The following is a 17276-nucleotide window of genomic DNA, read 5'->3' on the forward strand; positions in this document are numbered from 1 at the left end:
TACAGTTTATATTGTCAGTTTGAACACAACATCTGTGAGATTACCTAAAATACATTAGTCTCTAAACAGCATGTTTGTGAAAGATTGTCTTGATTAGATTAACTGAGGTAGGACGGCCCACCATAACCGTGGGTGGCGCTATTCCATTAGCCCAGGCCCTGGATTGTGTGGACAGGAAAGTACAAGCTGAGCAGCAGTACTCACCACTTCCGCTTTCTCACTGTGAGCTGAATATGACCAGTTTGGCTTCACAGTCCTGTTGCCATGCACTCCCTGCTATGACTGACTGTGACCTGGAACTGTAAGCTAAAATAAACCCTTCTTCCTTTAAACTGATGTTTGTCAGGTATTTTATCCCTGCCAAAAAAGGAAACTAACACTCACATACACATCCAACAACAACAATTTGGTATGAGAATGGGTGAAACATCTAAACTGGTTTTTAGAATACTTCTATATTCAAATATAAATATATATAATATATTTTCAAATCTATGTAAAATACTTTAAATATGATCATGAAAATGTTGACTTTCAATTTTATTGTATTTACTTATTATTATTATTATTATTATGGATTTTGAGGTAGGGTCTCTCTCTAGCCCAGATTGACCTGGAGTTCACTCTGTATTTCCAGGGTGGCCTCAAATTCACACAAATCCTCCTACCTCTGCCTCCTGAGTGCTGGGATTAAAGGCATATGCCACCATTACTGGCTTGGAGAGCCCATTTTCAACAGGAACTTGTCTTGCAAGGTGAACAATGTGGAGCTCATGCCCTGACAATGACTGTTGTGGTACTTGCCCAGAATTCAAAAAAATAATTGCATTTAGATATATTTTTTTCATCAAGTGAATAAAAATTTCTTCACCTGTATTCCACTTAGCCCTAAATAAATAAAATTATATATGGTGAATCCAACCATAAATTTAATCAAGGCAAGAGGATGACTGCAAAACTACGGTTCTGTTCCTTTCAAAGTGATTTGAAGTCCCAAAACAGTCTATGCGGGAACAATTCAGCCAGTGTAGTTGTCTGCATGTAAATAACACACCATTTCAAATTCCCAGAAAATTCATTTTGCCAATTGTCCTCTTGCCTACTAGTTTGATAGATGAGCTGTCCATTGCCTGAGACCTTGAAAACTGCATCTTCTACTTTGCAAAAAGAAGAGCACCAAAACTGATTATAAGATGTCACACACCAGATTTAAACATACACACATACACAAGCTAAAGTAGAAGAGAAAATTATTTTGAATTTGTGTTATGCACAGACATACATTTTGGGGTGATTGTGATTTGGTATACACAAGTTTTGATTCTCTGGAGAGTACCTGGCCTAGCACCTTTCTTGAATGTTTATTAAACACCTGATAAAGAAGCAATGTTTAGAGATCTCAAAATCTCCCTTAAACCATAAAGGCCGATAAAAGACAAAAACAGAAAATGGGCAATAAAAATGGGTAGAACTTACAAAGAACTGTCATGACAATATAAATGTCACTACCTGGAGTAATGATTATTTGTTAGGATGCTATTTGAGCACAAGAATATTATCTTCCAGCTATGAAACTAAAGGGTCATGATGTACCAGTTTCAAATTGTTCTATTTGATCTTTCTGCATTCCTTAATAATTTATGCTTTCATATTTAATAATTTAAACTTTCAGTAGAAGAAAATACACTGTTAAGATTTGTTTCATAATTAGAAAAAATAAAAGCTTCAGAAAAATCAGTAGCAGGTAGTAACAGAGTGAATGTGACCCTAATTTAGAAAAGGCACAGTCAATACACAGGGGCACCACTGTCTATACAACAAAATCTCTACAATAAAACAGAAATAAACACCAACACTATTGTAGTTGGAGACTTTAATACTCCACTATCATCAGTAGACAGATCGTCCAAGAAGAAAATCAACAGAGAAATAATAGAACTCAACAACATCATAGATCAACTAGATCTAACCAATATCTACAGAACTTTCCACCCCAACTCAATGAAGGTAGTCATAAGGGGAGAATTCATAGCCCTAAATGCCTTCCTTACAAAGACAGAGAAATAACAAATCAATAACCTGCCTGTCCACCTAACAGTGATGGAGAAACAAGAAGTATCAAACCCAAAGAGCTCCAGATGGAAAGAAATAATCAAGATTAGAGTAGAAATTAATGAATTGGAAACTAGGAAAACAATTCTTAAAATCAGTGAAATGAAGATCTGGTTCTTTGAAGAAATAAACATGATTTATAAACCCCTGGACAAAATGATCAAACACAAAAAGAGAAGTCTCAAATTAACAAAATCAGAAATGAAAAAGGAGAGATCACTGTAGATATCAATGAAATTGGAAGAATCATTAGGGCATACTTCCAAAACCTTTATTCCATAAAATTGACTAATTTGGAAGAAATTGATGAATTTCTAGACCCATACTACTTACCAAAACTAAACTCAGAGCAAAGTAATCTCCTAAACAAACCTATCACATCCCTAGAGATTGAAAAGATAAAAAACCTACCCCAAAAGAAAAGCCTAGGACTAGATGTCTTCTCAGCTGAGTTCTATCAGACTGCCAAAGAAGAACTCAAACCAATTTTTCTCCAACTATTCTATGTAATGATAGATTAAGTAATCCTCCCTGACTCATTTTAATACCAAAACCAAAGAGGCAACAAGGAAAGAAAACTATAGGCCGATATTCCTAATGAACTTAGATACAAAGATCCTAAACAGAATTCTGCAAACCAAATTAAACAAGACATCAAAAGCATTATCCACCTTGATCTAATAGGCTTCATCCGAGGGATGCAGGGATGGTTTAACATAAGGAAGTCAGTTAATGTAATATACAACATAAATAAACTGAACCATAAAAACCACATGATCATCTCAATTGAAGCAGAGAAGGCTTTTACAAAAGACAATACCACTTCATGATCAAAACACTGGGAAGACTAGGCATGGAGGGTTTATATCTCAACACAACAAAGGCTATATATAAAGCTCCTAAAACACAAATAATACTTAATGGGTAAAGACTCAAGGAGTTCCCACTGAGGTAAGGAACAAGACAGGGCTGCCCACTCTCACCACTGTTCTTAAACATAGTATTAGAAGTACTAGCCCAAGTAATAAGACAGGCAAAAGAAATAAAAGGGATTCAAATTGGAAAGGAAGAAGTCAAGTTAGCCCTATTTGCAGATGACATGATCCTATATATAAGTGACCAGAAAGTCTCCATCTCAAAACTTCTAAGGGTGATTAATTCCTTCAGCAAAGTTCCAGCATACAAAATCAATGCACAAAAATCAGTAATTTTTGTATATGCACAGGGAAAATATACACAGAAAGAAATCAGTGAGACTGTCTAATATTCAATAGCTACAAAAAAAAATACCTTGGAATAACACTAACAAACGATGTGAAGGAACTGTATAATGAAAATATAAAAACACTTAAGAAAGAGATGGAGAAGGACTTAAGAAGATGGAAGGACCTCCCATGTTCTTGGATAGGTAGAATTAATATTGTTAAAATGGCAATTCTACTAAAAGCAAGATACAGATTTAACACAATAACAATACAAATACCAGCATCATTCTTCACAGAGGCTGAAAAAATGATCTCAAAGTTCATATGGAATGGCAGAAGGCCTCGGATATCCAAACATATCCTCAGCAAAAGAAATAGCTATAGTAGTATCACTATACATGATCTAAAGCTATATTACAATAGTGAGAAAAACATGCTACTGCAATAAAAACATAAACATAAAACAATGGAACAGATTTGAAGACCCAGACTTTAGGGCAAGCAGCTATAACTGCTTAATCTTTGACAAAGGTGCCAATAATGTAGCCTTGAGAAAAAAAAAACAAAAAAAAAACAAAAAACACAAACCAATAACAAAAAACCAGTATCTTCAACAAATGATGTGGGACAAATGGGGTGACCATATGCAGTAAAATGAAATTAGATCCACTCATATCACCATACATAAAATTCAAGTCCAGATGATTGAAGACCTCAATATAAGACCTGGATCTTGGGCTGGAGAGACGGCTTAGTAGTTAAGCACTTGCCTGTGAAGCCTAAGGACCCTGGTTCGAGGCTCGATTCCCCAGGACCCATGTTAGACAGATGCACAAGGGGGCACACACATCTGGAATTCATCTGCAGTGGCTGGAAGACCTGGTGTTCCCTCCCCCACCTCTTTCTCTGTCTGTCGCTCTCAAATAAATAAATGAAAATAAACTAATAAATAAATAAATAAAGACCTGGAGCTCTTCAACTACTGGAAGAAAAAAAAAAAAAAAAGGAAGCACTCTACACTATATAGGACTGGAAAAAGAGTTCCTGAACAAACCCCTGTAGACCAGGAAATTTAAAAAGCACTCAACCAATGGGATCTCAGGAAGCTAAAAAGCTTTTGCACAGACAAGCATACCATAAGCAGAGCCAACAGGTTGCCCACTGAATGGGAGAAAATCTTTGCCAGCTATACCACTGAGAGAAGCCTAACATCTAGAATCTACAAAGAGTTCAAAAAACTAAACAATAAAAAAAAAATCAAACAACCCACGCCAAAAGTGGGACAAGGAACTACATAGGGAGTTCTCAGAGAAGCAATTACAAATGGCTAACACACACTTAAAATGTTCAACAACCCAAACCATTAAGTAAATGAAGATTAAAATAACTTTGAGATTCTGCCTTACCCCAGTAAGGATAGCAAAAATTAAAAAAGAAAGTGAAAACAAATATTGGCAAGGCTGTGGAGAAATAGAAACCCTCATTCACTGTTGGTGGGAATGTAAGCTGCTACACCATTGTGGAAATCAATTTGGAGACTCCTGAAAAAGATGAATATAGAGTTAAAAGCAGATCCTGTTATTTCATTACTGGGCATTTACTCTAAAAGCTCTACATCTCAGCTTAGAAATATTTTCTCAACCATGTTTATAGCTGCTCAATTTATAATAGCTAAAAAGTGGAATCAACCCAGGGGCCCATCATTGGATGAATGGATAACCAAGATGTGGTATATTTATACAATGGAATTCTACTCAGAACTAAGAAAGAAACAAAGACACATTTATATTTGTAGATAAATGGTTGAACTTGGAACAGATCATTTTAAGTGAACTCACACAATCACAGAAAGACAATCATTGCATGATCTCACAAATCTGCAGTTCCTAACCTGGATCAGCACAAGTTGCTGACATAACTGAGTAGCATCTTGAGGCTTGGAGAATATGGAGGGTAGGCTTGGGGGAAGGGAATGGGGGGGGAGCACAAAATCTGATCCCAAATTGAACTGGTACCATAGAATCCTATATCCTGGAAATCAGACTAAAAGGTGGGATGATCAAGTGAACCTTAGAGGGAGCACCTGAATCAAAGGGACCTGGAGAGAGCGAGATGAAACCTAACCTCAAATTTCTCCTGTTTCTCTTTCTTCTCTGGATTTTGCTTTTTTCTTTTCCCATGGAACTGGCTTATATAATTCCCTATACCAGGATGTGGTTTGAATCCACAATGAGCTGTTGATCAGAGAGACCTACTAGATCTCCCAAAGCAAACAAGACAGACTTCTATCAGAGCACTTGATTACCCACCAGAGGTTAATGGTAAGTCCCTACTGCTGAAAATACCATATGTGGTTGGCACAGACCATGGAGAGAAGTGGTTGAAATCCTGAGGAGAGCCAGTCCCTAGATAATTAGCCCATCTAGTGCTGGAAGATGCTACATGTGGTATTAGGGGAAAGTGGCCAACATCTGTCCAGGCAACTCAAAGTCTAAGCTATTCAGAAGCAAATAACCTGACATGATGCTCACACAAGTGCAATAGTGGCACACAGCCATGGTGGGTAACCAAATGCCGTTGGATTGGCTAACAGATCTGCTCAGTGGAAAGGAAACCATATCTGGAAAGGGGAAACAAGTCAGAATCATATCCAGATAATGATTCTACTTTCCATTGTCACGCTCCACTAGCCTTAGACTATTAAAGTGTCTAAACCCTTTTAATTCTCTCTAAATTAATAATGGTTATCCCATTTAACTGGCACTGACTTCACTCTCCGTTGGAGAACGTGCTTCTCTTTTTGAAATGGAAACTGAACCTGAGGAGATAAATGACCCAGCACACTCCTCCCAGGCCCAGCTGAAACCATAGAGAAATTGGGGAAATGAGCAACAATGCTTTTCTCTTAGTGAACCCCATATCAGCACAAGGGCTATGGAGAAAGATACTAAGGACACTCAACACCTACCAAACCAGACAGCCAGATGCTCCTAAGTGCCCATCACTGAAGTAGACTTAAAATGCTCCCAGCATGGCTCAGGGAATTTTGCAGAAGAGGGAGCGGAAAGATTGTTAGAGCCATAAGTTGGAACATTTTTCACAGAGACATTGCCTCTCCCCCATAACTGACTGTTGCCCCCCATAATGCATGACCCACCATCTCCATGGGGTTGACCTGCATCCCCAATGAGGAAGACCTCCTCAGAAAAGGGTCAGGGGGCTGGAGAGATGGCTTAGTGGTTAAGCGCTTGCCTGTGAAGCCTAAGGACCCCAGTTTGAGGCTTGATTCCCCAGGACCCATGTTAGCCAGATGCACAGGGGGTGCATGTGTCTGGAGTTCTTTTGCAGTGGCTGGAGGCCCTGGCACGCCCATTCTCTCCTTCTCTCTCTCTCTCTCTCTGCCTCTTTCTCTCTCTGTCTGTCATTCTCAAATAAAAATAAACAAAAAAAGAAAAGAAAAGGGTCAGCAGGAGGAAAATGATGGCACCACATCTAATAATTAAAAAAAGACAAAAATACAACTATTTCTAAGTGAAATGTTGGCTATGGAGGCTATAGGCTCTATGAGGGAAGCAACACTGTTGTTTGGCTAAATGAATATGTCATGCCTATGAAATTGCTCTCTAAATATGTGTGTTTTACCAATATATTAGTGTTGCTCTCACCTTTGGTTAGAGAGAAACTTCTTTTCACAGATGGCATTGACTACTGAGCGGAGTTAAAAGTACGTCAAAGTGCTGAGAATAAGAGCTTGTGGAGTGCTCAGTGCTAAATGAGACATCTATATCACCATGCACCCCAGTGTTCAGAGAATGTTATGGAAAAGCGGGTTGAAAGAATGTAATAGCCAGAGAACAGGGAATAGTTCTTTGGAACAATGTCTTCTGGACATGACATGAACATCACATTTATGACCTCATAGAGACTTTCATTACCTGTATAAGCCTGGCAGATGATTGGGCTTGTCACTATTCCTTTGCGGATGATGGTGGAAGGCATCCCCATTTCTTTCTGAAGAGTTGTTGTCAGTAACCATTACTGGGGAAATGCACGCTTTGAGGTAAAAACTGAAGGCTTTTTCTTTATAAATAAATTTACGTCCCAATATTTTTTTTTCAATTATAGTTGTAACTATAACAATATAACAATAAGGTCAATTTTAAATTCCATTTAACTAAGAAATAATAGGGTCTGGAGTTAGTGAGTCATACATCTTAACAATATAAAATAAAGAAAAAGAAATAGCAAGATCTTATGTAGAAGAAAAATAGATCAGGGATAATAAAATTATTATATAGCTGTAAGCCTATGAGATTTTCAAAAGAAAACTGAATGAGGATGCATATAATGTTTATAAATCATGTCTATCATTAAATTATTCTAGTACCCCATTGGCATTGAAATAGAGTTAATAAATTATATCTAACTATATACATATGAACCATCCATGTTCTGTAGCTTATTTACTGAGCTGCTTCTGAACAAAATATATTTTTTTAAATTTTTGTTTATTTTTATTTATTTATTTGAGAGTGACAGACAGAGAGAAAGAGGCAGAGAGAGAGAGAGAGAGAGAGAGAGAGAGAGAGAGAGAGAGAGAGAGAGAGAGAGAAAGAGGAGACTGGGTGCACCAGAGCTTCTAACCACTGCAAACGAACTCCAGACACGTGCGCCACCTTGTGCATCTGGCTAACGTGGGTCCTGGGGAATCAAGTCTCGAACCGGGGTCCTTAGACTTCACAGGCAAACACTTAACCACTAAGCCATCTCTCCAGCCCTAAATAAAATATTTTAACTCAATGAATTTTCATTCTATATAAATATTTTAAAAACAATAAAATATACATCAAGTCTTTAACCTTTTCTTTAAACTGTTTTCAAATAAGCACTCAGAAATGTATTATATGTTGTGTTCAGTTTAATTTTTAAAATATACTTAATGGATTTTTTTGAATCAATGGAGCCCTTGAAAAAAAAAAAAGTCTTGTGATACTGGCCCTGTATGTGATTGATCTTATCAGTCATGAGCAGAATCCAAGAGAAACAGGGTGATTTTTAAAGAATTTTTTTTAAGTAAACCAATATTCTATATTTGATTTTGAAATGAAGTGGCATGCCCTGTAAGTAGAAGTGAAAACTGATCTCCATAGTGATTATACAGTTAGATGCTGGGACCTGAAAACATATGCAGCACCAGAGTGAGTCACCTTATCTGCCAACTTAGTCTGTTTTCTTTGCATGGATATCTTTTGAGTATGAACAGAATCCACCAGGATTCTTGTCTATATGGAATCTCTGCAGGGAAGAGAACACTGCGGTGGTGGTTTGAATAGAATAGATGGCCCCCAATATATTCAGTTGTTTATTAGTTTGTAGTTTGTATCTGCAGCCACCTGGTTGGAGCCAGTATCACTGGGTGGATCCTAAGGTGTGGTGGTGGGTTTCAGATTTCAATCTAAAGATATGCAAAGTGTGCCTAGCAGGAGTTCCTGAAGTGTGCTGTGGCTTTTGGCTTTTAGGTTTGTGCTTCTCTCTGTCTGCTTGGGCCTGTGAAGGCAGGCCAGCTTCTTCTGCTATTTATGGAACTTCCCCTGGATCTGTAGGCTTCAATAAATATCCCTTACTCCATAACTGTGCCTGGTGTGGAAGTTCATCTCAGTGAACCTGAAACTGACTGCTACAAACACTTATTCCCATAATTCCAAGGATTATTCAGCTTTTCTAAGAATAGGTGCTAATGTCTCAAAGCTTATGAATTATCCTCATTAATCCATTACACTGACAAGATACGAATTCTTAGTTACTATATAGCTACCAATACCTGACACAGCATTATGCACTGAAGATACCTTGGACCTGGGGTCAAATTCTGATGTTGTCACTTACTATCTGAGTAAAAGTTATTTTCTTTTATATAGGACAGAATTTAGCACATGAGAGTATTATATAAGTTTAATAAGAAAATGAGTAAATTACTTAGTAAGGATGCACTAAATATCAATTGTTGATATTTTAATATGCCAAAAATTTTATAACTATGTAAAAATAAGCAATATGCACAAAAAAGGAATTGCTTTCTTTTCATAATTAGCCGTCTCATTATGTCTCATAATATTTCTGGCAAGCTTTTAAATATAGCATCTCCTAGACATAGACAAGGTTTTACTTATTTATGGGAATTTTTTTTTTTTCTAAAAGCTTGGTACAGCTATTAGGTATGGGCCCAAAGTCACAGTGCAAACAATCTTCATCATCCACTGAAACCAATGTTCAGAACAAGATGAAACTAGGGTCTTTCCCCCTCCCCCTACCCTTTATACAGCTCTCATTTCCTGGTAGATCAGTGGAGAATTTTTCAGCAATTGACACTGCAAATTACAAAACAAATAAAATGTTTAGAGTGACTGGTATCTTGCTGAATTTCCATTTTCTCATTTATTCTCTAATTCTAATTCATATGTCGTGATTCAATTAATTCCAACAGGATCATAGGTCTGCCAAGGGAATTTAGAAAATGGACACATACTTATTCTGTTAGTATCAATGTTCAGAATTAAGATTGAGGTTCTAAACACCATGAAAAGACTTCTTCCTATTTGAAAACAACACACTTTGATATTGCAGAAAGAAAGGTCAACAATTGACCTCAGACTACAAAAACTGTTGTGTATAAGACAAGCAGACATAGCAGAAGAAACATTCTTCCAAGTTCTTAAAACTTATAACCATAATAAGGCAAGGGAAGAAAAACCAATCTGTTGCCTCTTCAGATTTACACTTAGCAGGCTTACTTAGCTCTTATTCTCAAACTTGTAACAATTTATTAAAAATCCTATCATATGTACCTTATCTAGGGCATCCCCAAAGTTAAAACTTTGCTCATGACTGAATTATCTCATTTCCCTTATCTGCCAACTTCCTCTGGAGATAAAGAAGCCCCTTCCCATATTTCTGCAGGGCAGGGGATGGAGAAAATGCCAATGCTGGCTTTTCACTCTGTCAGAACACCTAACTACCGAGTTGGTAATCCTGATAATAAGTGAGGCTTTGCCAGTGCAGATGAAAAATCAGGTTGTTGCACGTCACCTCACTGTGTTCCAGATTTACTTCCAAGACACCTCACTGTATTCAGGTTGACTTCCTCATTGTTATTCCAGATTTATTTTCAAGTCATCTCACTGTGTTCCAGATTTACTTCCAAGTCACCACACTGTATTTGGGATTTACTTCCTAGTCACCTCACTGTATTACAGATTTACTTACTAAAAACTTCACTGTATTCCAGATTTACTTCCTAGTCACATCACTGCATTCAGACTTATTTCTTCATAAATAAGGTGATGAGAGGGATTAATGTCAAAGTCGTCATCTTATGTAGGTAATTAGGGATGCAGGACCAAAGGAACTGAGACAGAGACCTGTCCTGGCAAGACTGGAAGGGAACTCCAGGCTCACTCAAGATAACAATCAGGAACAACCCTCTAGTTCAAATGAATTCTTTGCAGGCTTTTGCCCACCCATGGACTCTTTCTGAGTCAGGGCCTGTGGGTCTGAACTGTCAAAAAGTCAAGGTTTTCCATATACATTTGTATTTGGCCAATAAGATTCATCCTGGCTGAATGTCTAATGTACATCTCCAATGGTATAAGAAAACTAAAACTAAGTTGTCATGAGGTTATCAGCATAGGACTCCTCCAAGGTTGGGAACTTTTTGTTCCAAAATAAATAAATACATATATATATATATATTTTTTTTTTCTGAACTTGCCCTTCTATGTGTGTACACTGGCCAATAATTTGTGAGTTAATAAGACATGACCTCAAGAGCCACTGGCTTTGGGAATAAAAATTGTAGGAAAAAACCCCCGCAGGGGGCCCCCACGCTCTGCCCGGATAAGGCGACACCCCAAATCACTCACGAGAAGCGGTCTTGATGCAAACTGCAAGAGGATTTTATTCCAAGCGCGCTGGGGCCCACAGTCGTACACCTCACAGGGGTAGAGGACTGCAGAGCCCCGAATGCAGGAACAGGACAGTTTTTATAGGGTTTTTAACAAAGCCTGTGTCTTAGACCAATCATTTTCTAATATTAGGAGCCCCGCAGGGTGTTAGCCAGTCAGTTGGTGCCACCCCATAGTTTCTAAGCCAATTAGTTTATGACCTTGGTGGTCAGCATTTGCGCAGGTCCTTGGGTGGGAGTAGCAGAGTGTGGTTCCAGTCTCCTATGACCTTGGAGGTCAGCACTTGTGTAATTCCTTAGGTGGGGGTAGCAGAGTATGGTATCAGCCTCCTATGACCTTGGTGGTCTGAGGCAGGCTGCTACAGCTTATGGTGCGAGCTACTAAGGCTAACAGTATGGGCTATTAAGGCTTATAGTGTAAGGCTTATAGTGCAGGCTATTTACAGAAACCAAATAAGTGGTTCACTTCATTACTCATTTCCCATCCTTGAGGGCTATCTCATGCCCTTTTACCTAGTTTTATATTAGGAGCGGGCTCTGATACAATGAGAAGAGGGATTCTTTACTTGCTTCCAACAGAGAGTAAAGCCTGGAGTTTGAGTATGCAGGGGCCCGCTTAAACTCCCCTTGGAGCGTGATAGTATTTCTGTGCTTCTGAATTCTTGGGCCTTTCAAAATGACCACTGAGTATATGGTATACTAGACTCTAAGCTAAGTCCACCCAGAGCCCAGAGAGCCTCCATTGTTCTCAAAACTGGTGTTGTAGTCATGTTCGCATTGCTGGTAGAAATCACCCAACCACGAGAAGTTTGTGGGGACAAAGAGGTTTATTTTGGCTTATAGGCTCAGGGTGGAAGCTTCATGATGGCAGGGAAAATGATGGCATGAGCAGAGAGTGGACATCACCCCCTGGCCAACATAAGGGGGATAATAGAAACAGGAGAGTGTGCCAAACACTAGCAAGAGGACACTGGCTATGACACCCATAATCTGGCCCCCAACAATACACTCCCTCCAGGATGCATTAATTCCCAAATCTCCATCATCTGGGAACCTAGCATTCAGAAGTTTGTGGGGGACACCTGAATCAAACCACCACAACCGGTAACACTTAAGGATGCACTTAATGATCACATCCATATCTCTTCTATATTTACATTAGATGTCTTTTGAGTGAAGAGCATGTAAGTTAAAGGAAAATTCAAGTAAGAATGAAATATTGTCAAATATACCAACATTTTCAAATATATATATATATATATATGCTATATAAATATGCACTGTGTCTTAGAAGCAAGTGGTTTCAGAATTTTAAATAGTGATTTTCTTGAAGTGTTATCTACAAATAATTTAATGATTGCATAAACAAGTAAACATAGAGTTTTGCCTTCTGTAATGGCAGACTCAACAATGCTCCTATTGAGAATCATGAGAAGAAATTAACCAACCACAATTTTAATATGAGTTAGCTTGAAGGCTTTTGAGTATTTAAAGAAAAAGAGAGAAGAAAGAATTACTCGACATTAAATAACAGATGCAGGAATTGATACAGATGCATGCTATTTCCATGCAGGAAAGACTGAGAGGTCATCAGGATGATAGTACTGTTGACAGCCCTAGGGAGAAAACTGTAAGTTTTGTGCCTACCGCCTGTGTATGTATGAGTATTTAGGAGAGCCATGCTACCTTGCCAATCATTTATGACACGGGTTTTCACACCATACTACTATAAACATATACATACATGCAAATACAAATGTGAGTGAGCTGTAACCGGTAAGAAAACATTGAATAGAACTGGAATCAAAGTTCTGCTTTTGGTTTTCTTAGTGTCTGCTAAAGGGATCCTCTTGCATTGACAACCCTCTTGGAGAGACAATAGCAATTCCCAAGCCCTCTACTTTTGTAAACATTTATTTATTTATTTTTTTTTCAAATAAGATGTCTGGCACCGGGCTGGAGAGATGACTTTGAGGTTTAGTGCTCGCCTGTGAAGCCTAAGGATCCCAGTTCGAGGCTCGAATCCCCAGAACCCAAGTTAACCAGATTCACAAGGGGGCACATACATCTGGAGTTCGTTTGCAGTAGCTGGAGGCCCTGGCATGCCCATACTCACTCTCTCTCTCTCTCTCTCTCTCTCTCTCTCTCTCTCGTGTGTGTGTGTGTGTGTGTGTGTGGCTCTACAATGAAAAAATAAGAATAAAAAAACAAAGGGAATATTTAAAAAGATGTCTGGCACATACTAAAAATTCTAAGAAAAGGAGGGATGTGCAAAATGATCTTTTAGTGTTACATACATACCAAATGCCTATAAGATATACCAAAATAAGGCTGGAGAGATGGCTTAGCGGTTAAGCACTTGCCTGTGAAGCCTAAGGACCCCGGTTCGAGGCTCGGTTCCCCAGATCCCACGTTAGCCAGATGCACAAGGGGGCGCACGTGTCTGGAGTTCGTTTGCAGAGGCTGGAAGCCCTGGCGCGCCCATTCTCTCTCTCTCCCTCTATCTGTCTTTCTCTCTGTGTCTGTCGCTCTCAAATAAATAAATAAATAATTAAAAAAAACATTTAAAAAGAAAAGATATACCAAAATAATTGCATAAAAGTGGTATGTTTTTACTTTGCTATCCCAATCAAGACATTGCCACTCCCCTTTAACACTGCTGAGGAGTCTCTCAGGGCTAGCACTGTAAATGTTTGGGGTCAAAATTTCTTCGTTGTGCAGGGATGTCTGTGAGTCGTGTGTGACTTGTCTGCACACAGGCGTCACTCTTCAATGTAGCCGTCAAAACTATGTACAACTTGCCAAATCTTTCCTAGAGGGCAATATTACCGAAGATCAAGAACTACTATTTTTTGAGTCAATCCACCTGGTAGAACAGGCTTAAATAAAAGACAGAGAGATGGAGAGAAATGAATTCAGAGTAAGGAAAGAAGGCTAGAAAGTCCAGCATAAATCTAATGCAAGATTAGGAAGATATCAATACAGATTTAAAAAAGTTGCCAATTCTCACTTATTTTTGACTTTTCAGGCAATGCCCTTTTTTCAATATGAAGAAGGAAAGCAATTTTAACACAAAATAGAAATCTGAAGTATAGGATAAGACGAAACCAAGTAGGAAGCAACTGAAATAGTAAGAAGATGTTGCAAAGATGGAGGATGTTGTTGCCTCTTCTCAGGGGAATGGCCAAAACGCCTAAGTGGCGTCACACACCTTCCCATGCATCAGGGGTGTTGTGCTTTCAAAGGTGGCTAGGGGTTTGGATGTACAGGCCAAGGTTTCACCTCTTCTACTCAATAACTCTTTGGTCAGTGGAAAGGGAGAAATCTGCTAGGGAACTTTGGAGAGGGGCAGACCATCAAGGACCTAGGACAACTGGGATTGAAAAGGCTACAAACTGAGATATACTGTTAACGCCTCTCCTGAAGCTGGGAGATCGGGTAGGAAAGACTTGGGAGGTGTGACTTTTAAAGCCTCAGTGGGTGTCTCCACAAATATGTCCTTGACTGAAAACCCTAACCCTTCCTCAGTGACTTCTATCTACTGCCTCTTTCCCCTTAACCCAGAATTGTGGCCACTATATCTGGGTGCCTTAGCACCAGGCTGTTTCTTAATGTGATTTGGAGGAAACGCAAGTTCTTGGAAAGTTACTTCTGAAAGCAAGAGAATCAATAGGACAGTTCTGAGAAGTGAATACAAAAGGAAATATAAGGTAATCTAGAATGGTAGAAATCTAGATTTTTCAACTTGGTAAGAGAGAGAAGACATTTAAAAAAAGTATTAGTGCCAAGTGTTAGACACTGTTTACCTTGCCAAAAAAATACAAAGAAAAAAGATACACAAAATCAGGCAAAATCAGGACAGAGGTAGCAGAAACAAATCAAAAGGAATGGAAAGGGGCAATTGGAGGAACTGAGCAAGCAGCCTGACGTGACAGAGGGCTCTGCCTTAGATCTCCTTTTCGGCCTCTTCACCAAAATCCTCTTCCTCCTCTGCTGTAGCAGCTTGGTAGTGCTGATACTCAGAGACCAGGTCGTTCATGCTGTCTCAGCTTCAGTGAACTCCATCTTTACACTGCCTTCACCTATGAACCAGAGGAGAAAGGTCTTCTGGCAGAACATGGCTGTAAACTGTTCCGAGATGCTCCTGAAGAGCTCCTAGATGGCCAATGGAGGTGACTGCCATCTTGAGGCCACGAGGTGGAATGTCACAGACAGCTGCCTTGACATTGTCCATTCCAGGAAGTATCTGCCATTGTTGTTCTGAATGCTGGGCATCTGCTCCTTCACCTCCTTCATGGACATTTGTCCATGGAAGACAGCAGCCTCAGCAAGGTACCAGCTGTGGCAGAGGTCACAGGGGGCATCATGCTCTTGGCATCAAAGGCCAGCTGAGTGAGTTCAGGCACAGTGAGGGCCAGATTCTGGCTTCTATGGCTAGTGAGAGTGATGAAGCAGGCATGAGTAAGGGGAGAGGTGGGAAGGGCACCATGTTGACTGCCAGCTTCTGGAAGTCAACATTAAGCTGGCCTGGGAGGTGGAGGCAGGTGCTCATAATGGCTGAGATGAGGTGGTTCAGGTCCCCGTAGGTTGGTGTGGTCAGCTTAAGGGTATGGAAGCAAATGTCATAAAGGGTCTCATTGTCAATGTGGTAGGTCTCCTGAAGGTTCTCTACCAACTAACTAATGGACAGAGAGGGTGGGTGGTGTAGGGTCCAACCACATTGTTGGAGATTTTAGTTGAGTATACTACACTGAAGGTGTTCATGTATGCAGTCAGGGTGTTCTTCCCAGAAGCATCATTCCGAGACAGTGAACATTATTAAATAAATTCTAAATTTTTGAACACTTAAAGACTCCATATTTCAAATGATGAGATTATTAGATACTATGTCAAATATTGAAATAGTAAAATAATGGTTATTACAAACTAATAAAATACTCAATGAAATCCTGTCTCCCAAAATTGATTAATAGATTCAGCCCACAAAGTTAACTGCTCACTATAAAAATACACAATGGATCTTAATATGCACCATTTGTGTGAAGATACTCAAATTGTCAGTAAATATAAAATAAGATATGATAAACCTCATTAATCATAAATGACAAAGTATTACCACACATAGTTATTGTATCAGGCAAATTCTTGTCCCAAATAAAGGGGGAAATATTCAGAAATTTCTGGGATGATGACTTCCCCTCTCTGCTTGATTCTGGGCTTATAGTGAGTGAGGATATCATGGTGGAAAGGGCATTATATGAGGACCAAGCAGTCGAGTGAAGAAAAATGTTGGCCCAAGATACAACTCTCCAGGGCACACATCCATGAATAACTTCCTTTGATGAGACTTTGCCTTCTAGTCACCCATTTAGCCATGCATTTATCGATATATCATCCCATTCAGGCACTAGTATGGCTTACAAACAAACCATTCATGTGTCGGTGGTAATACCAGCTGAGAACAGGCTTTCAACTCAGGTCCATTTCACTTCCAAACCACAGCAGATACTATAGTTGCCCATAAAGTAAAATGATTGAGACAGTTGGTAAGGACGTGGAGGGATGGCCGCCCCCATAACTGGGGTAAGTTGGGATATAAGTTGACTTGACTGCTATGAAATCCAGTTGACGTAAGTATTGTAAGACCCTCGAGGCGAGGACCCCAGTCTGTACTCGGGTACAGCGACACCTCAAATCACTCAAGAGAAACAGTTTTGATGCAAACAGCAAGAGGATTTTTATTCCAAGCGCGCTGGGGCCCACAGTCGTACACCGCACAAGGGTAGAGGATTGCCGAGCCCCGAATGCAGGAACGGGACAGTTTTTATAGGGTTTCTAACAAAGCCTGCGCATTAAAACCAATCATTTCTTAGCATCAGGACCCCGCGCAATGTGGGCCTGTAGGTTTGTGACACTCTGCAGTATCTAGGCCAATCATTTTAAATTACCCAAGCCCGCGCTCTGTGGACCAATCAGTTTCCTATAACCTTGGCGGTCAG

General features: G+C 39.4%; 1 protein-coding gene and 1 pseudogene across 3 annotated transcripts in view; both read right to left on the reverse strand.

The window, feature by feature from the left end:
- Dcc (DCC netrin 1 receptor) overlaps positions 1–17276 on the reverse strand; it is a 1292030-nt gene that overhangs the window by 468457 nt on the left and 806297 nt on the right. The window lies entirely within an intron of this gene.
- On the reverse strand, positions 15224–16041 carry LOC105944693 (annotated as a pseudogene).

The sequence above is a fragment of the Jaculus jaculus genome, chromosome 2, assembly GCF_020740685.1.
Source record: "Jaculus jaculus isolate mJacJac1 chromosome 2, mJacJac1.mat.Y.cur, whole genome shotgun sequence".
Classification (NCBI taxonomy): Eukaryota; Metazoa; Chordata; class Mammalia; order Rodentia; family Dipodidae; genus Jaculus; species Jaculus jaculus.